This window comes from Equus asinus, chromosome X (assembly GCF_041296235.1).
Source record: "Equus asinus isolate D_3611 breed Donkey chromosome X, EquAss-T2T_v2, whole genome shotgun sequence".
Lineage (NCBI taxonomy): Eukaryota > Metazoa > Chordata > Mammalia > Perissodactyla > Equidae > Equus > Equus asinus.
In genome coordinates, this window is record NC_091820.1 from 8358282 (window position 1) to 8378574 (window position 20293).

Below are 20293 nucleotides of genomic sequence, written 5' to 3' on the forward strand. Positions count from 1 at the left end.
ATTTTTTAAAAACTGCTAGGATTGCACTGTACTTATGAATCTATAAATCAAATTGGGGAGAACTGGCATCTTTACAATATTGAATCTCCCAATTCATAAACATGATACATCTCTCATATAGGTTTTTAAAATTTCCCTCAATAATGGTGTGTCTTCTGCATCTTTTATTAGATTTATTCCAGGTGTTTGATGTTTTTGATGCCATTATAAATGGTATTTTAAATTTCATTTTCTACTTGCTTATTGCTGGAATATAGAAATACAATTGACTTTGTATGCAGCAACCTTACTAAATGTATGTATTAATTTATTCTTATAGTTTATCTACAAATAGAACTTTTGGACTTTTTCTTTTTTGAGGGAGATTAGCCCTGCGCTAACATCTGCCACCAATCCTCCTCTTTTTGCTGAGGAAGACTGGTCCTGAGCTAATATCTGTGTCCATCCTACTCTACTTTATATGTGGGATGCCTGCCACAGCGTGGCTTGCCAAGCAGTGCGTAGATCTGCACCCAGGATCTGAACCAGCAAACCCCAGGCCGCTGAACATGTGAACTTAAACACCATGCCACTGGGCTGGCCTCTGGATTTTATTTTTTTTTACATAGACAATGGTGTCATTTGAGAATAATGATAGTTTTATTTTTTCCTTTTCGATCTTTTGCCTTTCACTTCTTTACTTGCCTTATTGCTTTGGCTAGGACCTCAATATTGACTAGGATTGTGGTATAATGGGCATTATTGTCTCATTCCTCATCTCAGAGGAAAAGCTTTCCATAATTCACTGCTGAGTGCAATGTCCTTCAACGACTTTTTTCTGCAATGATTTTTTATCCTTAGATCTGTAATATTCATTACATGAGTAGTTTGCTTCATTTAAGAATCTCTCTTTTATAAAAGGGACCATTGAACTTTTTTATAGAGAATATTCAGTACTTGATAAATTTCTGGCAGGTGATTTCCATTTCGAATATCAATGTAACTTTTACTAAAATCTGTTTTGTTAAGGGGTTTATCCCTATTTGTTGTTTGGATCTTGCCTTTTTATTGCATTTTGAGAAATAAAAGGAAAACAAAAATATATAGATTTAAGTTTATATCAAAGCTATTCAGGTCACTTATCCATATTTTTAATTCAAACTAAAATGAGATCAAGATGACTTTTGAAGGCTAAAGATCCCTTGATTCATTCTTTTCATTCAACAAGCAATTCTGGAGCAATTGCCATGTACCAAGAATGATTCTAGGCTCCGGGAACTTTGAAGGGTGAACATTCACTAATTAAGTAACTAATTCATATACTTAACAAGCATTTTTTGAGAAATTATGGTATGCCTGGAACTTTGCGAGGCCCTGGAGATACAGAGGCGTTCTCAAGGAGGTCCTATTGCACAAGGAGAGACTGAGACACAGATACTCATCCTGCAGCATGGGAAGCTCACTGACAGACATATGCACATGATGATACTCAGAGGGGCAGCTGGCATCTGTGAAGACTTTGCACAAAAGGGGATGAATGAATTGAAGCTTAAAAGATAAATATAAGTTAATTAGGCAAATGGGGAGTAGAGGTAGAAATATTACATCATGAGTAAAGGGTCAAAAGTAAGCAAACAAAACAGCATCATTAATTCATTCATCAAATACATATTGAGTGCTTCCTATGTCACAGACGTTGTATTAGGCACAAGGTACCTTATAAGTAAAAAGAGATATAGTCCCTGCTTTCCTGAGTAACTCTAACATGAAGGATAAGAGGCATTTATAAAATGATATATAAGACTTTTTGCCTAGGGGCCGGCCCAATAGCCGAGTGGTTAAGTTTGCACGCTCTGCTTGGGTGGCCCAGGATTTCTCTGGTTCGGATCCTGAGCGCGAACATGGCACTGCTCATCAGGCCACATTGAGGTGGCGTCCCACATGCCACAACTAGGAGGACCCACAACTAGAGTGTACAACTATGTACTGGGGAGAAAAGCAAAAAAAAAAAAGATTGGCAATAGTTGTTAGCTCAGGTGTCAGTCTTAAAAGAAAAAAAAAAAAAAGAAAAAGACTTTTTGCCTAAACATTCATTAACCTCCAAACACGTACTCATAATATTGTAAGTGGTGGTTAGGTTTATCCACCAGCCCTCAAAGCCTATTTAATGCATAATACACATGATGTAAAGTATTAATAGTCCTATTTCAAACATACTGAATCACCATTATGTCACGTGTATGGAAAAACATAAGGTCCTGGGAATACATTGTAAAAAAAGACATAGACCTGGGTCTTGTAGAAGTTACAATTTAGAAGAAGAGATAAATAACTTAACAACTACATAAGTGAATGTGTAATTACAATCTGAGATGAGTGCTCAGATAAAATGAAGGGACCAGTGGAGATATAACGAAGCACCTGACCCTACCCCTGAGGTCTGGGAAGACCAACCTGGCAACCAGGCTCGGTGTGGGTGGTATAGGAAAAGAGAGGAGGAGAGTAGCATGAGAAGGCCATGTCCAAACTACACAATGCCTTGTGAGCCATGTCATTTTTTTCCTAAGAGCAAAGGGAAGCCCCTGAGAGATTGAAAGCAATGGAATATCATGGCAGATTTACATATTAAACAACTCATCCTGTCTGCACTGTGGAGAAAAGATCGTACAAAGTCCAGATTGGATGCAAGGCATCCAGTTAGGAGGTTATTGTGATGATCCAGGAGAGAGATGACAGTGGCTTAGACCAGTGTGGCAGCAGCAGAGATGGAATAAAGTAAAAACAGATATAGTCCCTGCTCTCCTGAGTAACTCTGAGTAAAATGTGTCTAAAATAACAAGGCTCACTGGACAGCTATTTAGGTGCTGGGCTTTAGTGCAGGATTACTGAGAGGGTTAAGAGAAAGGGAGTGTCGAGAATGAGTCCAAATTTTAAGAGCTCCTTAGGAAGTAGAATCGATTGAATGCTAAGGGTGAGGAAGAAAAGCGAATGGGTGGTATCAAGATATATGGTTTGACTAATAGGGCGGATGGTGATTTAGCCACTAGATTCACTAAGCAGGAAGTTTAGGAAGAAAGGTGATGAGTTCCATTTTGGACATTTGAGATGCTTTGGGCATTCCATGGGTACAAGGCAAGCAGGCAGTTTAGAGACAGGAGTCTGATACTTGGGAATAGAGCATCTAGAGTAGAGACAAAAGTATAGGAGTCATGAGTTTGCAGGTTACAGTTGGCCCCATTGGTGGGGTTGAGATGGGACTCTGGGGAAGTACCACCATTAAGAACTAGGCTTGCAGGTCTGACCAACTCTTGCATTAACTAGAGTTCAACCTTTTTGCAGCCATATGTTTATATAGCCCCCAAATAATTCATATCTTGTCTGTGCCACCTCCCCAGATTTAATTACAGCCCTTCCTAGGTGGGCGCATAATGATTGAGAATCAGATTCACTAGTTATTACTTTCCTCCAATGGAAACCAAGTATTGAATAAAGAGGAAGAAAAGAATTATTTTCATATTTTAGCCTCTTTTGCAATCTTTCTCTTCCTATATGAGAACTGGTCTTCCACTATCTTTTCTAGTCTCCTACTGCAACATATCAACATTTATGGAATAATATGCACAAGCCAGGCTTGTGTGTACCACTCGCAGAAAACCATTTACAAACCCAGGATGGGAATAGAACACTCAATATAGCTAATACTTATTTTTCTTATTAAACTTTAATTGGATGTCAATAAAGTGGAAAAATTAAATTTGGTACAAGGCTTGTACAATAAACCCTTTATATTTCAAACCTCGTTAAAAATGTGTCTAAAATAACAAGGCTCACCTTCCTGCTTTTGCTATATACATAATAGTGGCCACATCAGCAGGTACTCAGTATTTGACTATTATATTCGTTAGGACTCTTGGTCACAAGCGACAAAAACCCATCTGAAAGCAACTTAAAGAAAAAAGAATTTATTGCTGTTGATAACTAGGCAGATCATTGAGTCTAAGAAAAAGCTGCAGAATCTGAGAATTCAGAGACCACCACCAACAGGACACTTTACCCACTGGGATTTCAGCTTGTTTCTGTTTCTTTTTATGAGTCAGTTTCATACCTTGTTATTACAGATCATCCTCTCCATGAGGTGGGGAAGATGTCAGCCCAATCCCAGTTTAGCTGCTTCCTTTCCTCTTGAGTAACTTTCTCCCCATGTCCAAGAAGCAAGAGCAGGGAATGATTCTGTTTGGCCCTGCACCCCACCAAGATGGCTGCCTTTTTGTTCAATCACCTTGGTGGGGAGATGAGATATTTCACTGGGTCAAGCCTGGGCCATGTGTCCATCCTGTGGCCAGAAGGAGAGATCTGCTACCAGAATAAGGAATATGGCAAATCTTGCAACTAAATACAATCACTACCATACACTCCGCACAACAGTGATGCCAAGAATCCAATCTTTCGGGTGGCAATGAAAAAAGATGTGGGGCCGGCCCCATTGCTGAGTGGTTAAGTTCGTGTGCTCCTCTTCTGCGGCCCAGGGTTTCACCAGTTCAGATCCTGGGCGCGGACATGGCACCACTCATTAGGCCATGCTGAGGCGGCATCCCACATGCCACAACTAGAAGGACGCATAACTAGAAAAATATACAACTATGTACTGAGGGGATTTGGGGAGAAAAAGTAGAAAAAAAAAAGAAAAAGAAAAAAGATGTGACAATACCTCAGAATCATCATTGTGAATGATAATTCTCATTGGGGAGTATTGTGTATGTAGACAGAATAACATTGGGGGCTGAATCCTATATGTCACTAAGTAGCCTTAGAAGTTTGAATGTTTTTTAAAATATCATATTTGTAGCAAACTATTAATCATTGAAAGAAAGAATATGAAAATCATTTTCAGTTATTTTTGAGCTCACATTTGCTATTTTTAGTCCAGATTTTACTACATGAAATACACATATAATAAAAGATAACCTGGGTCAATAACTTTTAACTTGGTGATTGAGCTAATTTTTTTTATGATCCATTAATCACATACTCATATGGTGTTCTCTTTATGAGATTCTGTTTTAAAAACAATGTCAACATGACATCTTATAAACATGAAGTATAGATTTGAGTAAAGAGGAAGCACACCTATAACCATGACTCCTGGGAGAGCTGAAAGCTAATAATAAATATTTACTGTAGCTCAATTATCTTTACCATTCCTTCTTCAAAAACTTAAAAAACAAATTAATTACAGGGACCAAAAAGCCACTTTTCAAACATGATAAAACCAAAGAACGCTGTTTGATTTCAAGATTCATTGACTGCAATGTGAACACTTAAATGATCAAGAAACTAATACATTTCAGAATATAGTTAACAGCAAAATTTACAGTTTATGTGAATTTTGTTCCTCAGTCAAGGTTCACCAATAATTCACAATATACAATTAACAGAAGTAGTTTTATTATTCACAATACAAAGTCATTTTTACGTGAAATTAGCTGAGGATATAATCATTTTACTCAGAAACACCATCTGAGTCTTAAGTAAAGCAAATTTGACACAAATAAGACAGTTGACGCTCCCTTTAAAATTCTTACACTCAAACTTGAATTAGGCTTTAACATTTCAGAGGCCTTGGCATTTGGAGACTCTCACTATTATTTAAGTTAAATTTTTAAAATATTGATTTGCTGTTTTGGACCTTCTATAAAACTATTTTGTGGAAATCTAGCTGTAAGGAGACTCTTCTAATCTGGCTATTGTAGCTGATATGACTTCATATCATGAAGACTGAAATGATTCTCTGACTGTAAACTCAGTGTCCTTTTGTCATGCAAATGATATTCTCTGTGCTAGCACTAATGTGATATGTCACAGGTGCAGAGAGCATAGCAGTATAAAGACGTAGACATTTGAAACCTCTTTAGACTTTCGCATGCCTTTTTCAAAGCTTGTAAAACTCGTTAGGATGTTAACAAGTAAACTGAGAAAGTAGCAGGACATGGGAATGGGAATCGGAGTGGAAGACACATTTATTGACGCACCACCTGGGGCAAGTCCCTTAACGTCCCTGAGCCTTCGTTTTCTTGTTTTTAAGCAGAGACAATACCTACCTTGTAGGATTTTTTATGGGACTAAATAAAATGACAAATGAAAAACTTGGCATGTCGCCACTTCATAAATAGCTGCTATTGTTATTTAGTTCTATTACATGGAGTAAGCCTCCACTTTGAACATTTAATCTTAACTAAGAAGGTTGAGAACCAAAAGTTATTTTTTGGAACTGTCACTAGGGACAAATCTAATGCCAATAGTGGCTTTACTCAAAGTTGCCAATGGATGTAAATAATCACTCGCACCGTCTTCAAAAGCACCAACTGACCCTCATTAAGTATAACGTCCAGAGAAAATGTCATATAGCCATGTCCCACAGCTCTGAATTCATCAGAACCCAACTGTATGCTCGGTGTTGGCCAGTAACATTCTTGATCATACAACAGGAAAGCCTGACAAGTACCCGCCTCAGTTTACCGCTCAAAACACTAGGCTCAGCCTGTATAATAAAAGTTCGAGTTCTTGGGTGCACAAATGCTGGAGGCTCACCGTCAATATTTTGTCTCAGTGCGTCTAAACAAAGCTTCTCAGGTGAGCAGAAATACAAATTCTCTTTTGTAATGCTTTTTGTCATTACTATTTAACAGTTTTTCACGTCAATAATTATTTTCTATAATATAATTTTTAATGGCTTCATAACATAGGTGTGCTGCTATAATTTGTTTCAGACTTGTGATTGTCTTCTAGTTCAAGCTAGACATCACCTATATTAATACCATTGCTATTTATAAAGCGACTTTGACTTGAGTCTTACAGCCCAAGCACAGCCTTATGGTTTTTTGAGAGGAGTGGTTAAGATCATCCCGGGATCTGGTGTCAGCCTGAACTCACATCCCAATCTTGAGTAAATCGGTTAGCAATTCAGGTCCCAGTTTCTACATCTGTTAAATAAGGATGATCACAATACCACCTCATAAGGCTGTGGGGATGACTCAATCCAAATAAGTAAAGTGCTTAGCACAGTGCCTATCACAGTGTAAACACTCAATAAACCTTAACTATTGAGAAAAAAAGAAGAAAAAAGCAGCCTCTAATATCCAGGAGCTGGCTTGGGCTTCACAGCTGGGCCTGGCTGTTCTCCTACTGACCATAAACAATGTCACCGAATATCAGACAAGATCACTTTAGTGACCATGGTCACTAGGTGACCCACTCTGTAATCATGCTTGAACACAGACAAAACACGAATACTGTCCAAACCTCAAAGCATGGAACAGTCTCTGCCCCAGAAAATGAGTGACAGCTGCTGCTTTGCCAATTACAGCTTCAGCCTGAGTCTACTCTCCTCCTAGGTAAGATGCACTCAAATACCCAATCATAGAATCCCCTCTTCCTGACACTGTGCAATCCAGAGCAAAACCCTTCTTTCTTAACCCCTCCCCAAATCACCTAACACAAGCCCAAGTTCTCTAATAAGTCCTTTCTGCCTCTATCACTGAGACTCCCCACAGCTCTCCATGGTACACCTTCTCCCTGGCTGCAGTGAGCAATAAACCCAACTTGTTCCCTTCAAGCTGAACAAGTGTGTTCCTGGTGGTCTTTGGCTGGAGGGCATTGACAATATTACTCTGAAACCCTTTCTTTGTAACGGAACCACAATGTAGAGAGCTTGGCTTCACCTTGGAACTACATTCCTGTATCATTTGAAAAACTAGGGGTGGAGACCAAGAAGGTCATCCCCACTTGACTTGAGAAGCACCAACACAGATTCAGGATTAAGAAGCATTGCAGGGGCCAGCCCCGTGGCCAAGTGATTAAGTGTACATGCTCCACTTCAGCAGCCCAGGATTTCACTGGTTTGGATCCTGGGTGCGGACCTAGCACTGCTCATCAAGCCATGCTGAGGTGGTACGCCACATAGCACAATTAGAAGGACCTACAACTAGAATATACATGTGGGGAGGAAGACATTTCCTCTACCCGCTCTGGGTCCTTCTGGCTGGACATCAAATTAAATTCACATGAGACAGAATAACAGGAGAAAATTAAACAAAGCTTTATAACATGTATACATGGGAGAGGCTCAGGCAAACTGAGCAAATCCCCAAAATGGTGGAAGTTCTCACCTTAAATACCACCCTCAGATAAAGACAAAGGAGGATGTTGGGCATGGGGGGAGTCGATCATGGGAGGTTAGCAAAAAAGCACAGTAAACAAGAGGAAGGTTATAATGCAGATTTAAGTCCTTGCCTTCTGCATTGATTAAGAGTTTCCAGGGGCCGGCCTCGTGGCTCAGCAGTTAAGTTTGCAAGTTCTGCTTCTGAGGCGTGGGGTTCACTGGTTCAGATCCTGGGCATGGACCTATGCACTGCTTGTCAAGCCATGCTGTGGCAGGCGTCCCACATATAAAAAAGTAGAGGAAGATGGGCAGGGATGTTAGCTCAGGGCCAGTCTTCCTCAGCAAAAAGAGGAGGATTGGCAGCAGATGTTAGCTCAGGGCTAATCTTCCCCAAAAAAAAAAAAAGTTTCTAGAGATCAGATCATCCCTCCTTCTTCCTGGTACAGAGAGGGAGACACCTTTACAGATGGAGATTTCCTTTACAAATGTAAATGTCTCTTAACAAAGGGTAAGTAAATTCTACTTTTCAGAGTTTCTTTCCTGTCTGCAGTTTTTTAAAAGTAACCAGCCCAAAATAATCCTCATGTCAAAGAGACATATCTTGGGGTGGCCAATTCCAGTCCCCCACATACAATTATGTACTGGGGGGCTTTGGGGAAAAAGGAAGAAAAAGATTAGCAACAGATGTTAGCTCAGGTGCCAATCTTTAAAAAAAAAAAGCATTGCAACTTTTGTAAAAAGATCACTACAAGTTTTTTTATCAGAATATTTGTTAACCACAAGACACATTCTTAGAATGTAGATCTGTATATTACCCAAGACCAAAATAAGACAAAAAAAGTATGTAGTTATAAGGTCAAATTTGTAAGGCCATAGGTTGTTCCAATTTATAAATGGATTGCTCTAGAAATTCATTTAAAGTTTGTTTCTAACATAAAATAGAGATTCCAATTGAAACTGTATTATAAACAGTTGTTAGATTTACCCTTTATCCCTAAAGCCTATTTAATCCTGAATATATGTGAAGTGCTGTTTCAAATGCACCATCACTTACATCTTGATATCCAGGTAAAAGTGCATTCTCACTGTGGGAGATCCATCTCACCAATATCACCAAGATTAGCAGCACAGATCATGCCAGATGCCAGTAACTTTCTACAACTGCAGAAGAAGGGTGATGAGAGCATAGTTTTGGCTGCACCAAGGTTTATTATACTGCATAGCAAGAAGCCTGGAGTTAGCCAACAGGGATGGTTAATTCAGTGAGTCAGAGCCACAACAGTGCTTCAAGGACCCAGGTGAGTGAGCCCACCCTAACTTTTTGCCCTCGTCCTCAGAGCAGCAGGGATGGCTGGCTCCATGCTGCCAAGATGGCTGCAGCACTTACCCACATTCCCACACAGGAAATTAGGCCCAGTGAAGAAGAGGAGAGTTTATACCATATTGATCTCTTTTTTGTGGAGAGAGGGGAATGTTCTTTTCCAGAAGTGCCCTCCTCACCACTTTCCCTTACTATGGAAACTTCTCTCATTGGCAAGGAGTATATCACATGGTCATGCCAAAACCAATCACTGCAAAAGCAATGGTTTGCAGGCCTACCCGCACACTGGAATCACCTGGCAGCTTTGGAAACAAAATTCTAATACTCCACACCAGTAGGTTTTAAAAGTTCCCCAGCTGTTCCAAATGTATACTCAGAAGCTGGCCCTACTGCATCAGCCTAATCAAGTTTTACCCCTGCCTGAGCTCTGGTGGGAGGTCTACTCTGAGAACTTGGGAGGGCAAACACCTGAGCAAAACTGGGGCTCTGTCAGCTCTGATGGCCAGGAACAGCCCAAGGCCAACCGTGAGCAATTAACTCCATCTGCCACATGGACTCACCTTGCTATAGCTAAGAGAAGGGATCATTGCAGGTCCATCACCCACTAGATGACGAATAATGAGGAATAAAAAAAGATTTCTTTTAGAAGAGATTTGATTTCTATTTTAATCCTCTAATTCCCCGTAAAAACTGGAAAATACCTTATAAACTTCAGCTCGAGTGCTAAATTAGTTAAACAAGGAGACCATTAGACTGAGGTGGCTCTAACGTCATGGTGGCCTATGTAAGCAAACCAAAATCTAAGCCTTTAAATGCCTCAAAGTTATGAAACCAAAACACTAAGAACCACCAATCACAAACAGCCAACTAGGCTTGGAGCTATCACCAATCAATAATTTCCTTACCTTGCTCTCACCTTTTCTCTCTAAAACATCTCCCTGAGCTTCTGTCCGCGGAGCATGCCTTACCACTTCTGGTTCGGCGTTGCCCGATTGCAATCAATTTTTGCTCAAATAAACTCTTAAAATGTTTAATATGCCTCAATTATATCTTTTAACAGTTCTCCTGTCAGAAGAGGGAACCAAAGGAGACCCCCGACAGCCCCAGGAACAACAGCAATGGAGCATAGGTACCTGTTGAGCCCTTTGAGCTCACTGCTGTTTTGCTGCCTCTGGAGGTGGTGGGCAAGTCCCTCTCAGGTCCTGGATCCCAGCCCCGCAGCTTTTGTGTTATGAGCTTCTAGACTTGACTTGAGCATTTCTTTTTCCAGACTGGGTCCAGAAACTGGCCTGAGTTGGACTGGTTCCAACTTAGAAACCAGACTGGGTCCAGGGTCAGATTGGGCCCACTTGGAAACCAGACTGGGTCTGGGCATGGGACTGAGTCTGACTTAGAAACTGGATGGGTCCGGAGACAGACTGAGTGCGACTTAAAAACCTTACTGGTTCCAGGACAGACTGGGTCTGACTTAGAAACCAGACTGGGTCCAGTGTGAGGCCTCAGGTGAATAATATTTCAAGACTGAACAAGTAGGTTAACCTTACCAAAGATAATCTTGAATTACCGCCTATCTTTACTTATGTGACAGTGGCCACAGTGGAGAAATTGTAACCATCTTTGATAAACTTATCTGTTTATGAGGTGTCCTAGAGAAAAAGGGATCTCAGCCAGGCACTTACTAGAAAGGGTAGAGGGAAAATTATTTTTCCTCCTCTACAGTTCTTTTAAAAATTTTTATTCAAGTTATTTAAACTAAAAAAAGCCCACTTTACTCATTTCTCCCACCCCCTACCCCTGCCTCTTGCAACCACCAATCTGTTCTCTGCATCTATGAGCTTGGTGGTGGTGTTCGTGTTTCTTAGATTCCACATATAAGAGGGACCATATGGTATTTTTCTTTCTCTGTCTGACTTATTCCACTTAGTATAATGCCCTCAAGGTCCATCCATGTTGTCGCAAATGGCATGATTTCATCTTTTTATGGCTTAATAACATCCCATTATATACCACAATTTCTTTATCCATTTGTCCATCGATGAACACTTAGGTTGCTTCCATATCTTCGCTATTGTAAATAATGCTGCAGTGAACATAGGGGTGTAAATATCTTTTCAAATTAGTCTTTATGTTTCCTTTGGATAAATACCCAGAAGTGGAATTAGTGGATCATATGATATTGCTGGATCTATTTTTAATTTTTTGAGGAAACTCCATACTGTTTTCCATAGTGGTTGCACCAATTTACATTCCCACCAACAGTGCATTAGGGTTCCCTTTTCTCCACATCCTTGCCAACACTTGTTATTCTTGGTTTTCTTTTTTGATTATAGCCATTCTAACAGGTGTGAGATGGTTTCTCATTGTGATTTTGGTTTGCATTTCCCTGATGATTAATGATGCTGAGCATCTTCTCATGAACCTGTTGGCCATCTGTATGTCTTCTTTGGAAAAAAGTTTATTCAGATCTTCTGCCCTTTTTCAATCAGATTGTTTTTTTTTTTTTTTTTTTTGCTATTGAGTTCGAGTTCTTTGTGTATTTTGGATATTAGCCCTTTATCAGATATGTGATTTGCAATTATTTTCTCCCATTCAGTAGGTTGCCTTTTCTTTCTTTTTTTTTTTTTTGAGGAAGATTAGCCCTGAGCTAACATCTGCTGCCAATCCTCCTCTTTTTGCTGAGGAAGACTGGCCCTGAGCTAACATCCATGCCCATCTTCCTCTACTTTTATATGTGGGATGCCTACCACAGCATGGCTTGCCAAGCGGTGCCATGTCCGTACCCGGGATCCAAACTACTGAACCCTGGGCCGCCGAAGCGGAATGTGTGCACTTAACCACTGTGCCACTGGGCTGGCCCCTGCCTTTTCATTTTGTTGATGGTTTCATTTGCTGTGCAGAAGAGTTTTAGTTTGATGTAGTCCCACTTGTTTACTTTTGCCTTCACTGTTTTTGCTTTTGGTGTTAGATTACAAAATCATTGCCAAGACCTATGTCAAAGAGCTTACTGCCTATGTTTTCTTCCAGGAGTTTTATAGTTTCAGGTCTTAAGTTCAAGTCTTTGATCCATTTTGAGTTAATTTTTGTGTATGGTGTAAGATAGTGGCCCAGTTTCATTCTTTTGCATGTGGCTGTCCAATTTTCCCAACACCATTTATTGAAGAGACTGTCCTTTCCCCATTGTATATTCTTGGCTCCTTTGACATTAATTAATTGACCATATATACATGGGTTTATTTCTGGCCTCTCTATTCTGTTTCAGTGATCTCTGTGTCTGCCTTTATGCCAATACCATGCTGTTTTAATTACTATAGCTTTGTAATATCGTTTGAAATCAGGGAGGACGATGCCTCCAGCTTTGTTCTCCTTCCTCAAGATTGCTTTGGCTGTTCGGGGTCTTTTGTGGTTTCATACAAAATTTAGGACTGTTTGTTCTATTTCTCTGAAAAATGTCGTTGGAACTTTGATAGAGATTGCATTGAATCTGTATAATTGCTTTGGGTAGTATGGACATTTTAACAATATTAATTCTTCCAATCCACGAGCATGGAATATCTTTCCATTTATTTGTGTCTTCTTCAATTTCTTTCATTAATTTCTTGTAATTTTTAATATACAGGTCTCTGACCTCCTTGGTTAAATTTATTCTTAGGCATTTTATTCTTTTTGATGCAATTGTAAATGGGATTTTCTTAATTTCTGTTTCAGATAGTTCATTATTAATGTAACACAAAAGATTTTTGTGTATTGATTTTGTATCCTGCAACTTCACTGAATTTGCTTATTAGTTCTAACATTTTTTAATGGAGTCTTTAGTGTTTTCTATATATAGTATCATGTCATTTGAAGATAGTGACAGTTTTACGTCTTCCTTTCCAGCTTGGATGCCTTTTATTTCTTTGTCTTGCCTAATTGCTCAGCTAGGACTTCCAATACTATGTTGAATAAAAGTGGCAAGGATGGACATCCTTGTCCTGTTCCTTATCTTAGAGGAAAAGCTTTCAGCTTTCCACCATTGAGTATGATGTTAGCTGTCCTTTGTTATATTGCGGTACATTCCCTCTATACCCACTTTATTGAAAGTTATCATAGGTGGATGTTTCTGGTGACCAGGATGAGACCTGCTGGGACACCCCACTCACTCCAGAGCCTGCAGACACCATCCTGGAAAAACTCGCAGAAGTCAGCAAAGGGTAAGAATTCTTACCAAAGCCAGTTCTCCCAGATCACTATCTGTGGTGCCTGGTCAAGACAGGAAGGTAAAATTTCATGTTGTCCTTTCCTTTCCAAATTAAATTGGCAGGAAAAAATATTAGTTGTTGATCCTTGCTCCCTCAAGTATAGCTATTGCCTTCTTGTTTGTCTCATTTCGTGTCCCAAGAACTTGGTTTGGCAATTGTCAGGTTGGGGGATGCCAAAATATAACCAGAGAGAAATATGGGTGGCATCTCATTTGTGGCCAGATATGGCTGGACAGAAATGTGGGTGCACTCCATTTGTGGCAGGGGTCCTACCGACTGTTGCCAGCTCTCAGGAGAATTGCCTAAGTCTTTCTTTTCGTTATCTTTGCCAGTGGCTCTGGATCTTGGGAGGGTAGTATCTTTTGCACCCTCTTTGAGGATGACCACTCTTGTATCCGTGGGATTGCTCAATACTGCCAGGAATATTTACTGTTTGTCCCGGCTGAAACCTGATAAGATATTCAAAAGGATAGGGCTTTTTTTCTTAAGTAGCTCTATGGTCAGAAGTTGGCCAGATTGGAAACTGATGTTCAAAGCGTGATAGAAGCTCTTCTTTTAAGTCTTCTCCCCTAAGCTAAAATGAAACTACGGGCCCAAAGGGAAAGAAAAACATTCTGAAGCCACTGTGGAAGGACTTACTAAAACATTCCAAAGAAACACAGCTATAAATCTAGAATATAGGAATCTTTTGATTTCCATCTTAGCTGAAGATCTTCTCCCTGATGTGAAGAAGCAAATTGAGGATAATGTAGTTGGATGGCTGGGTCAGTGTGTAGATATCATTCAGATTGCAACCCAATTCTCTGAGGAATTAAAAACAATTGGGGTCGGCCCTGTGGCCAAGTGGTTACGTTTGGGCACTCCGCTTCAGTGGCCTAGGGTTTTGCCGGTTTGGATCCTGGGTGCGGACATGGCACCACTCATCAGGCCATGCTGAGGTGGCATCCCCCCTGCCACAACTAGAAGGACCTACAACTAAAATATACAACTATGTACTGGGGGGACTTGGGGAGAAAAAGCAAAAAAAAACTGCTCTTGTCTTACAAATTGAGTCTTTACAAAAACAGAAATGCAGCTCTAGAAACAATTCAAAGCCCTTCTTTTTTTGACCAATCTGAAACCTCTGCTCTTCATCTCAAAAGGCTTGCAGATATTGTAAAAGATCTGGATTTAGAAAGCAAACGCCCTTCTTGAAGAAACTTGCATCCTTTTTCTCTGTGCGTTTGAGATGTAAATGTTCTACCTGATCTTCTTTAGGAACCCAGAGCCATCTCTTGAAATGCAAATTTCAGGGAGGTAATTCTTAGCAGAAAAAAAAGAAGCAGCAATTCGGAAATTGAGTGAATGAAAAATCTGAAAAGTTTTCCCACAAATATTAGTAAAATCTTTAGCCATCTGAGCAGGTAACCTTAACTTATCCTATCTGCCAGAAGCACAATTTGGATCCAACCATTCTTTTATAAACTAGTGAGTTTTGCATTGTCATACCTTTCTCATAGCTAAAATTTTAAAAGCTATAAGGTCTTTGTCTGTCTGTATGTTTATGTATAGCTATAGAAGTATGTTATAGATGTGTGTAGGGGGGACTGGTCTTGGCCACACCAAGATATGTCTCTTTGGCATGAGGATTATTTGAGGCTGGTTTCTTTGCAGACAGGAAAGCAACTTAAAAGTAGAATTTACTTAACCTTTGTAAGAGACATTTACATTGTAAAGGAACTCTCCATCTGTAAAGATATCTCCCTCTCTACCAGGAAGAAGGGGAGATGACCTTATCTCTAGAAACTCTTAATCAATGGGGAAGGCAAGGACTTAAATCTGCATTTGTTTATTGTGCTTGTCTGGTAACCTCCTGTAACTGACTCCCCCCACCCCCAGCGTCCTCCTTCGTCTTTAGCTGGATGTGATGGTTGGGGGGATGGTTTTGGCCATTTTGGCGGGTTGCTCGGCTTACCTGGGCCTCTCCCATGTGTGCATTGATGGGTAAAGATGGCAAGCAGTGAGATATATTGGAGTACATGAGGAAGCCATTTGGTGTAAACCTAATTCGGCCTGACCTTGTCTTTCCAAAAGGGCCTGACCGAGGAGGCCGTTGAGCGTGCATTGTATATCTACTTTAGATATTCCCTATGGCAAGAACAAAGGCCCTTGAGATTAAGGTGCAACTTCCCTCCCCCTCCCAACTTTGGCATTTCTTTAAGGATTAAGCATCTTTCCTTAGGCTAGGAACTGATTGCTGGGCTCACCTGTGACCACCCAGCTCGAGACAATAGACTTGCCTCCTGCTACACCCTCCAAGATAGCAGACCCACTACCTGCTGTGTCCATCAAGAGCTGTGCCGACAGGGCAATCTTGTGACTATTGTGGGAGGGACATTTCAATCACATGTGAAACATCCTGTTTGGGGGTATATAACCACTCTGTGCACCCCACTTCGGTGTCCTTTCTTCCTTTGGGAGGAAAGGCCCCGGGCCATGGTCCTTATAAAGCTTTGTTTAATTTTCTCCTGCTATTCTGTCTCCTGAATTTAATTCGTTCTCCAGCCAGACGAATCCAGAGAGGGTAGAGGAAATGTCTTCCTCCCCTACATGTGATATTTTTCTGCCTCCAGATGGTATTGCCAAAATGAATTTGTAAAGAGCTCTCTTTAATAGGCTTAAAGACAAACAAGCATTTATATAAATCAAGTATATGCTCAGAAATACAGAAAGTAACCCAAATGTTTTTCAAGTTCATGTGATCTAGGATAATCTTTGGTAAATAAAAGCTAGTTTAAGTTTGTTGGCTTAATTAAAACAGGCATGCCTTTAGAGTTGTCAGCATTAAATGTAATACTTCTATTCTACCTAGGTTTACTAAAAGTTGAATAAGCTCATGCTATCTCTGTTACAGAATTTGTCAGCAAGAAAGTTAACTTAAGATGATGGTTAGCCATTTAATGTCTCATGAAATTTTCATGGCTAACTCAACATAATTTTTAAGAACAAGTAAATTAAATAGATGTAAGTAAAAGTTTATATGAACTTTTCAACAATAATTATGCTTTATGATATGTCTACTTAAAAATAGTTTCCAAAATCTTTTTTGGTAACTTGAAGGCTTAAAGTTATACTGAGATAAGTTAAATGACAAAATATTGAAATATCAATTACTGAATATGAGTTTATCCACTTTTGGCTTTCATTTACAGAACTAAAGATATTTGGATCTATTAGTAAACATGTTTTGTGCCACATTGTAAAACTTACTGTGAGGAAGAACATAGGGCTAGAAGTTGTGAAACGTACTTACAAATTTGCCAATCCACAGAGTGCTGGTGCAACAGTCCACTTCACTTACTTCTTAGTTTTCACTGAAAATAAACGATTCTAAGGGTTAAGAATTTTAATTAATATATGTAATTAAATCTTCTTAGAAATAATAACCATGAAAGGAAACAACTGTGTATCTGTAAACTGAACTGGATCCTGAATTCTCCTGGTTTCCTCAAATATCTGTCTGCTAGTGTCCAAACCAATGTTTCCAATTTTCTCCCACTTTTCTGATGCAGAATCACTAAGGACGAAGACTGCTCTTGAACTTCCTTGGAAGGGACCACACAAGGTCCTCCTCACTACCCAGACGGCAGCCAACCTTCAGGGTCTTAAACCTTAGGTTCACATCCCTCAATTAAAAAGGGCTCCTCCAGACTCTTGGAAGCGCACACCAGCTGGAGACCTAAAATTAAAATTGACTAGAGAGGTTCCTCCCCAGAAGCAGACGGCGTCTTGAGGTGGACAGCTCTCCCAAGATCATGGATCAAGACCTTCATCTTCAATATGAAACCTTTATTCCTTTTGCCTTTCTGCTATTTGTTTTTTTCTCTTAACGCATGGGAAGACAGTGCTCCTTAACTCTGGCAACTATCACTGAATGTACTGCTAAAGGCCATAGTTACATAACAAAAGTCCCTCGACTTTCTTGCTAAGGTAGTTTTAGATAATAGAATTGCTTTAATTACTTCTAGCTGAACATGGAGTCTGTGCCATAGCAAATAGCTCCTGCTGTACCTGGATCAACGCCTCTAGTATTGTAGCAAATACAGGAAATTAACAAAAAAGCCACTTGGCTAAAACAGGTTGATGCCTCTTCAGGTACATTCTTTGATTTATTTGATACCAATTGGCTTGGTTCCTGGGGGCCCTAAGTCTGTTGGTATTATCCTCCTAATAGTTGTCATTGTAATCTCCCTTGTGCACTATGTTCTCTCAGAGATCTTAAATGCATGTTCACAGCCATCAGCAGTACATCAGGTGGGCTCATCGTGCCTGGACAAACAGAAACGAGATGAACGGCAAAAAACAATTCTTCCATGGCTCTGACATCATAACCTATGAGTTTCACAATGAGACAAGAGCAACTTAACTCTGATGGTGACTGAGATTGGCACTAACATCAAATTTTTGGTCAATCTCTCATGTATGAAATGATGACCAAAAGAGGGGAATTGTTAATTAAGCAAGGAGGCCATTAGACTGAGGTGGCTCTAATGCTGTGGTGGCCTATGTAAACAAACCAAAATCTAAGCCTCTAAATGCCTCGAGGTTACAAAATCAAAACTCTAAGGACCACCAATCACAAACAGCCAACCAGACTTGAAGCTATAGTCAATCAATAATTTCCTTACTTCTGCCTCTTCTCTATAAAAGTCTGCCTGAGCTCCTGACAGTGAAGCACTCCTAGCCACCTCGTTTGGCACTGCCAGATTCCAACAGATGTTTGCTCAAATAAACTCAAAAATTTTAATACACTTTAGTTTATTGTTTAACAAGTGACTTCCTCTCTGGAGCTTTTTACGACACTCTCCCTCCTCCTCGGGGGATGTAAGCACTTGTGTCTGCTCTCTTCTAAACCGGCTTTATCAGAGCACGTATGAGGCTTGCACTTGCTTGCATGCTCCTCTGCCCCTCCTGAAATGTGTCCTCTTTGAGGCCGGGGACAATATCTGTATTCTATTCTGTGTGTTTAGGATCTAGCACACAGGAGGCTCAATAAATATTTGTTGAATGAATGAATGGGGGAGGAGAAATGATCCAGAAATGCCTAATATTAATAACAAGCATTTACCCAGGACTAATTATACGGCAGGCATTACACAAAGGCATGTATGCTGAATGGACTGATTTATTCCTAAGACAGCCCTATGAAGTAGGAGCCACTATTATCTTCACTTTAAATTTAAGAAAAGTACATCACAGTGAGGCTAATCACTTGTCTAAGGTCACAAACTAGGAAGTGACAAGTGTGGCACTGGATCCCAGAGCCCATCATGTTCTTTGCCTTTACACAGAGAGGGAAAAGGATGCTCCACCCGCATTAGAGGTGGAGACCTCTCTAGAGGGCCCTAATCCAGGGGAGAGCTGCAAGGGGTGCTGCCATTGGTGGGATTTGTAGCTTTTAGGATCCTGAAGGCTTTTGCATTCTTGGACATTTTACGGGGACAGGGAAAAAAGCATTTCTCAAGGACTTAAGAAGGGATGGCAATGGAGAGAAACAAAAGATAGCATCTAAGGTTTTGCTCTAAAAGGTTAGAATCTGGAGAGAAAACCTCCATTCACTGGCAAGAAAAGTAAAAACACTAACGCTGGGGCTGGCCCCCTGGCCGAGTGGTTAAGTTTGTGCTCTCTGCTTCACGGCCCAGGGTTGTTGGTTCGGATCCTGGGTGCAGACCTGCACACCACTCCTGAAGCCATGCTGTGACAGCATCCCACACAGAAGAACTAGAACGACTTACAACTAGTATATGCAACTATGTACTGGGGCTTTGGGGAGAAAAGAAAAAAGAGGAAGATTGGCAACAGATGTTAGCTCAGGGCCAATCTTCCTCACCAAAAAAGCATTTTTAAAAAAACACCACTTAAAAACAGCAAAAAACCCCACTAATGCTTCAGTTATGGTTTAGCCATGACATGCAATACTTGCGCCCCAGAGTTCCTCCTAGGAACCCAGTGAAGAAGGAGGCAAGTGAAAATTTCTGGAGGCAAGAACAGAGAACAGTGTGTGGAGAACTGGCAGTTAGTTCACTATGACCTCAGAGCCTCAAAGCTGGTCTCCAGCCCCGTCTTAATCCAGTAACTACGCTACCCAAAGACTTTCCATTTCTCAAGGAAAAAAAAAAACGAGCACGTTTGCCCTTCAAGAAGTCTCCCAGCATTTGTCATTCGTTCGTCAAATATCTCCTGAGCACTCTCTCTGAGCAGGTACCTCCTGCCTTTAGGGAGTTTTCAATGCATTGGAGAAGAAAGACCTGGAGGGAGCAACTCTTGAGAGTACTGAGGCTGGGAAATGAGGCCGGAAGACGAGACTTAAGATGTTAACGGCCTGAGAAGGACCCAGCAGCCTCCCCGCCCACTGCTCACCCGCTGTCACCGGGGGAACTCCAAGCCTGCCACCTGCTTGTCCTTGCCCAGGGGTGCCCTGCTGCCTTATTCATGCCTCCGCCCAAGGCCACTGCCCATCTAGACCCGACTCCAGCCCGCGGTCCTCCCTGCGGAGCCACGCAGCACGGCCCCGGAGCTCCCCGCGAGCAGTCGCCCCAGCGCAGCCAGGCAGGCTCT

At 40.7% G+C, this 20293-nt stretch overlaps 1 long non-coding RNA gene across 2 annotated transcripts in view; it reads right to left on the minus strand.

Annotated features, from left to right (window-relative positions):
* Positions 1-20225, minus strand: part of LOC139042806 (uncharacterized) — a 64657-nt gene extending 44432 nt beyond the window's left edge. The window contains exons 1-2 of one of the 2 annotated variants that reach the window (XR_011499945.1): positions 20096-20225; positions 16989-17049 (exon numbers count right to left, since the gene is read on the minus strand). This is a non-coding gene — a long non-coding RNA (uncharacterized lncRNA). Of the gene's footprint in view, positions 1-16988 lie in introns of both variants that reach the window. The other variant, XR_011499944.1, reaches the window with a different exon arrangement.
* Positions 20226-20293: the final 68 nt, after the last annotated feature.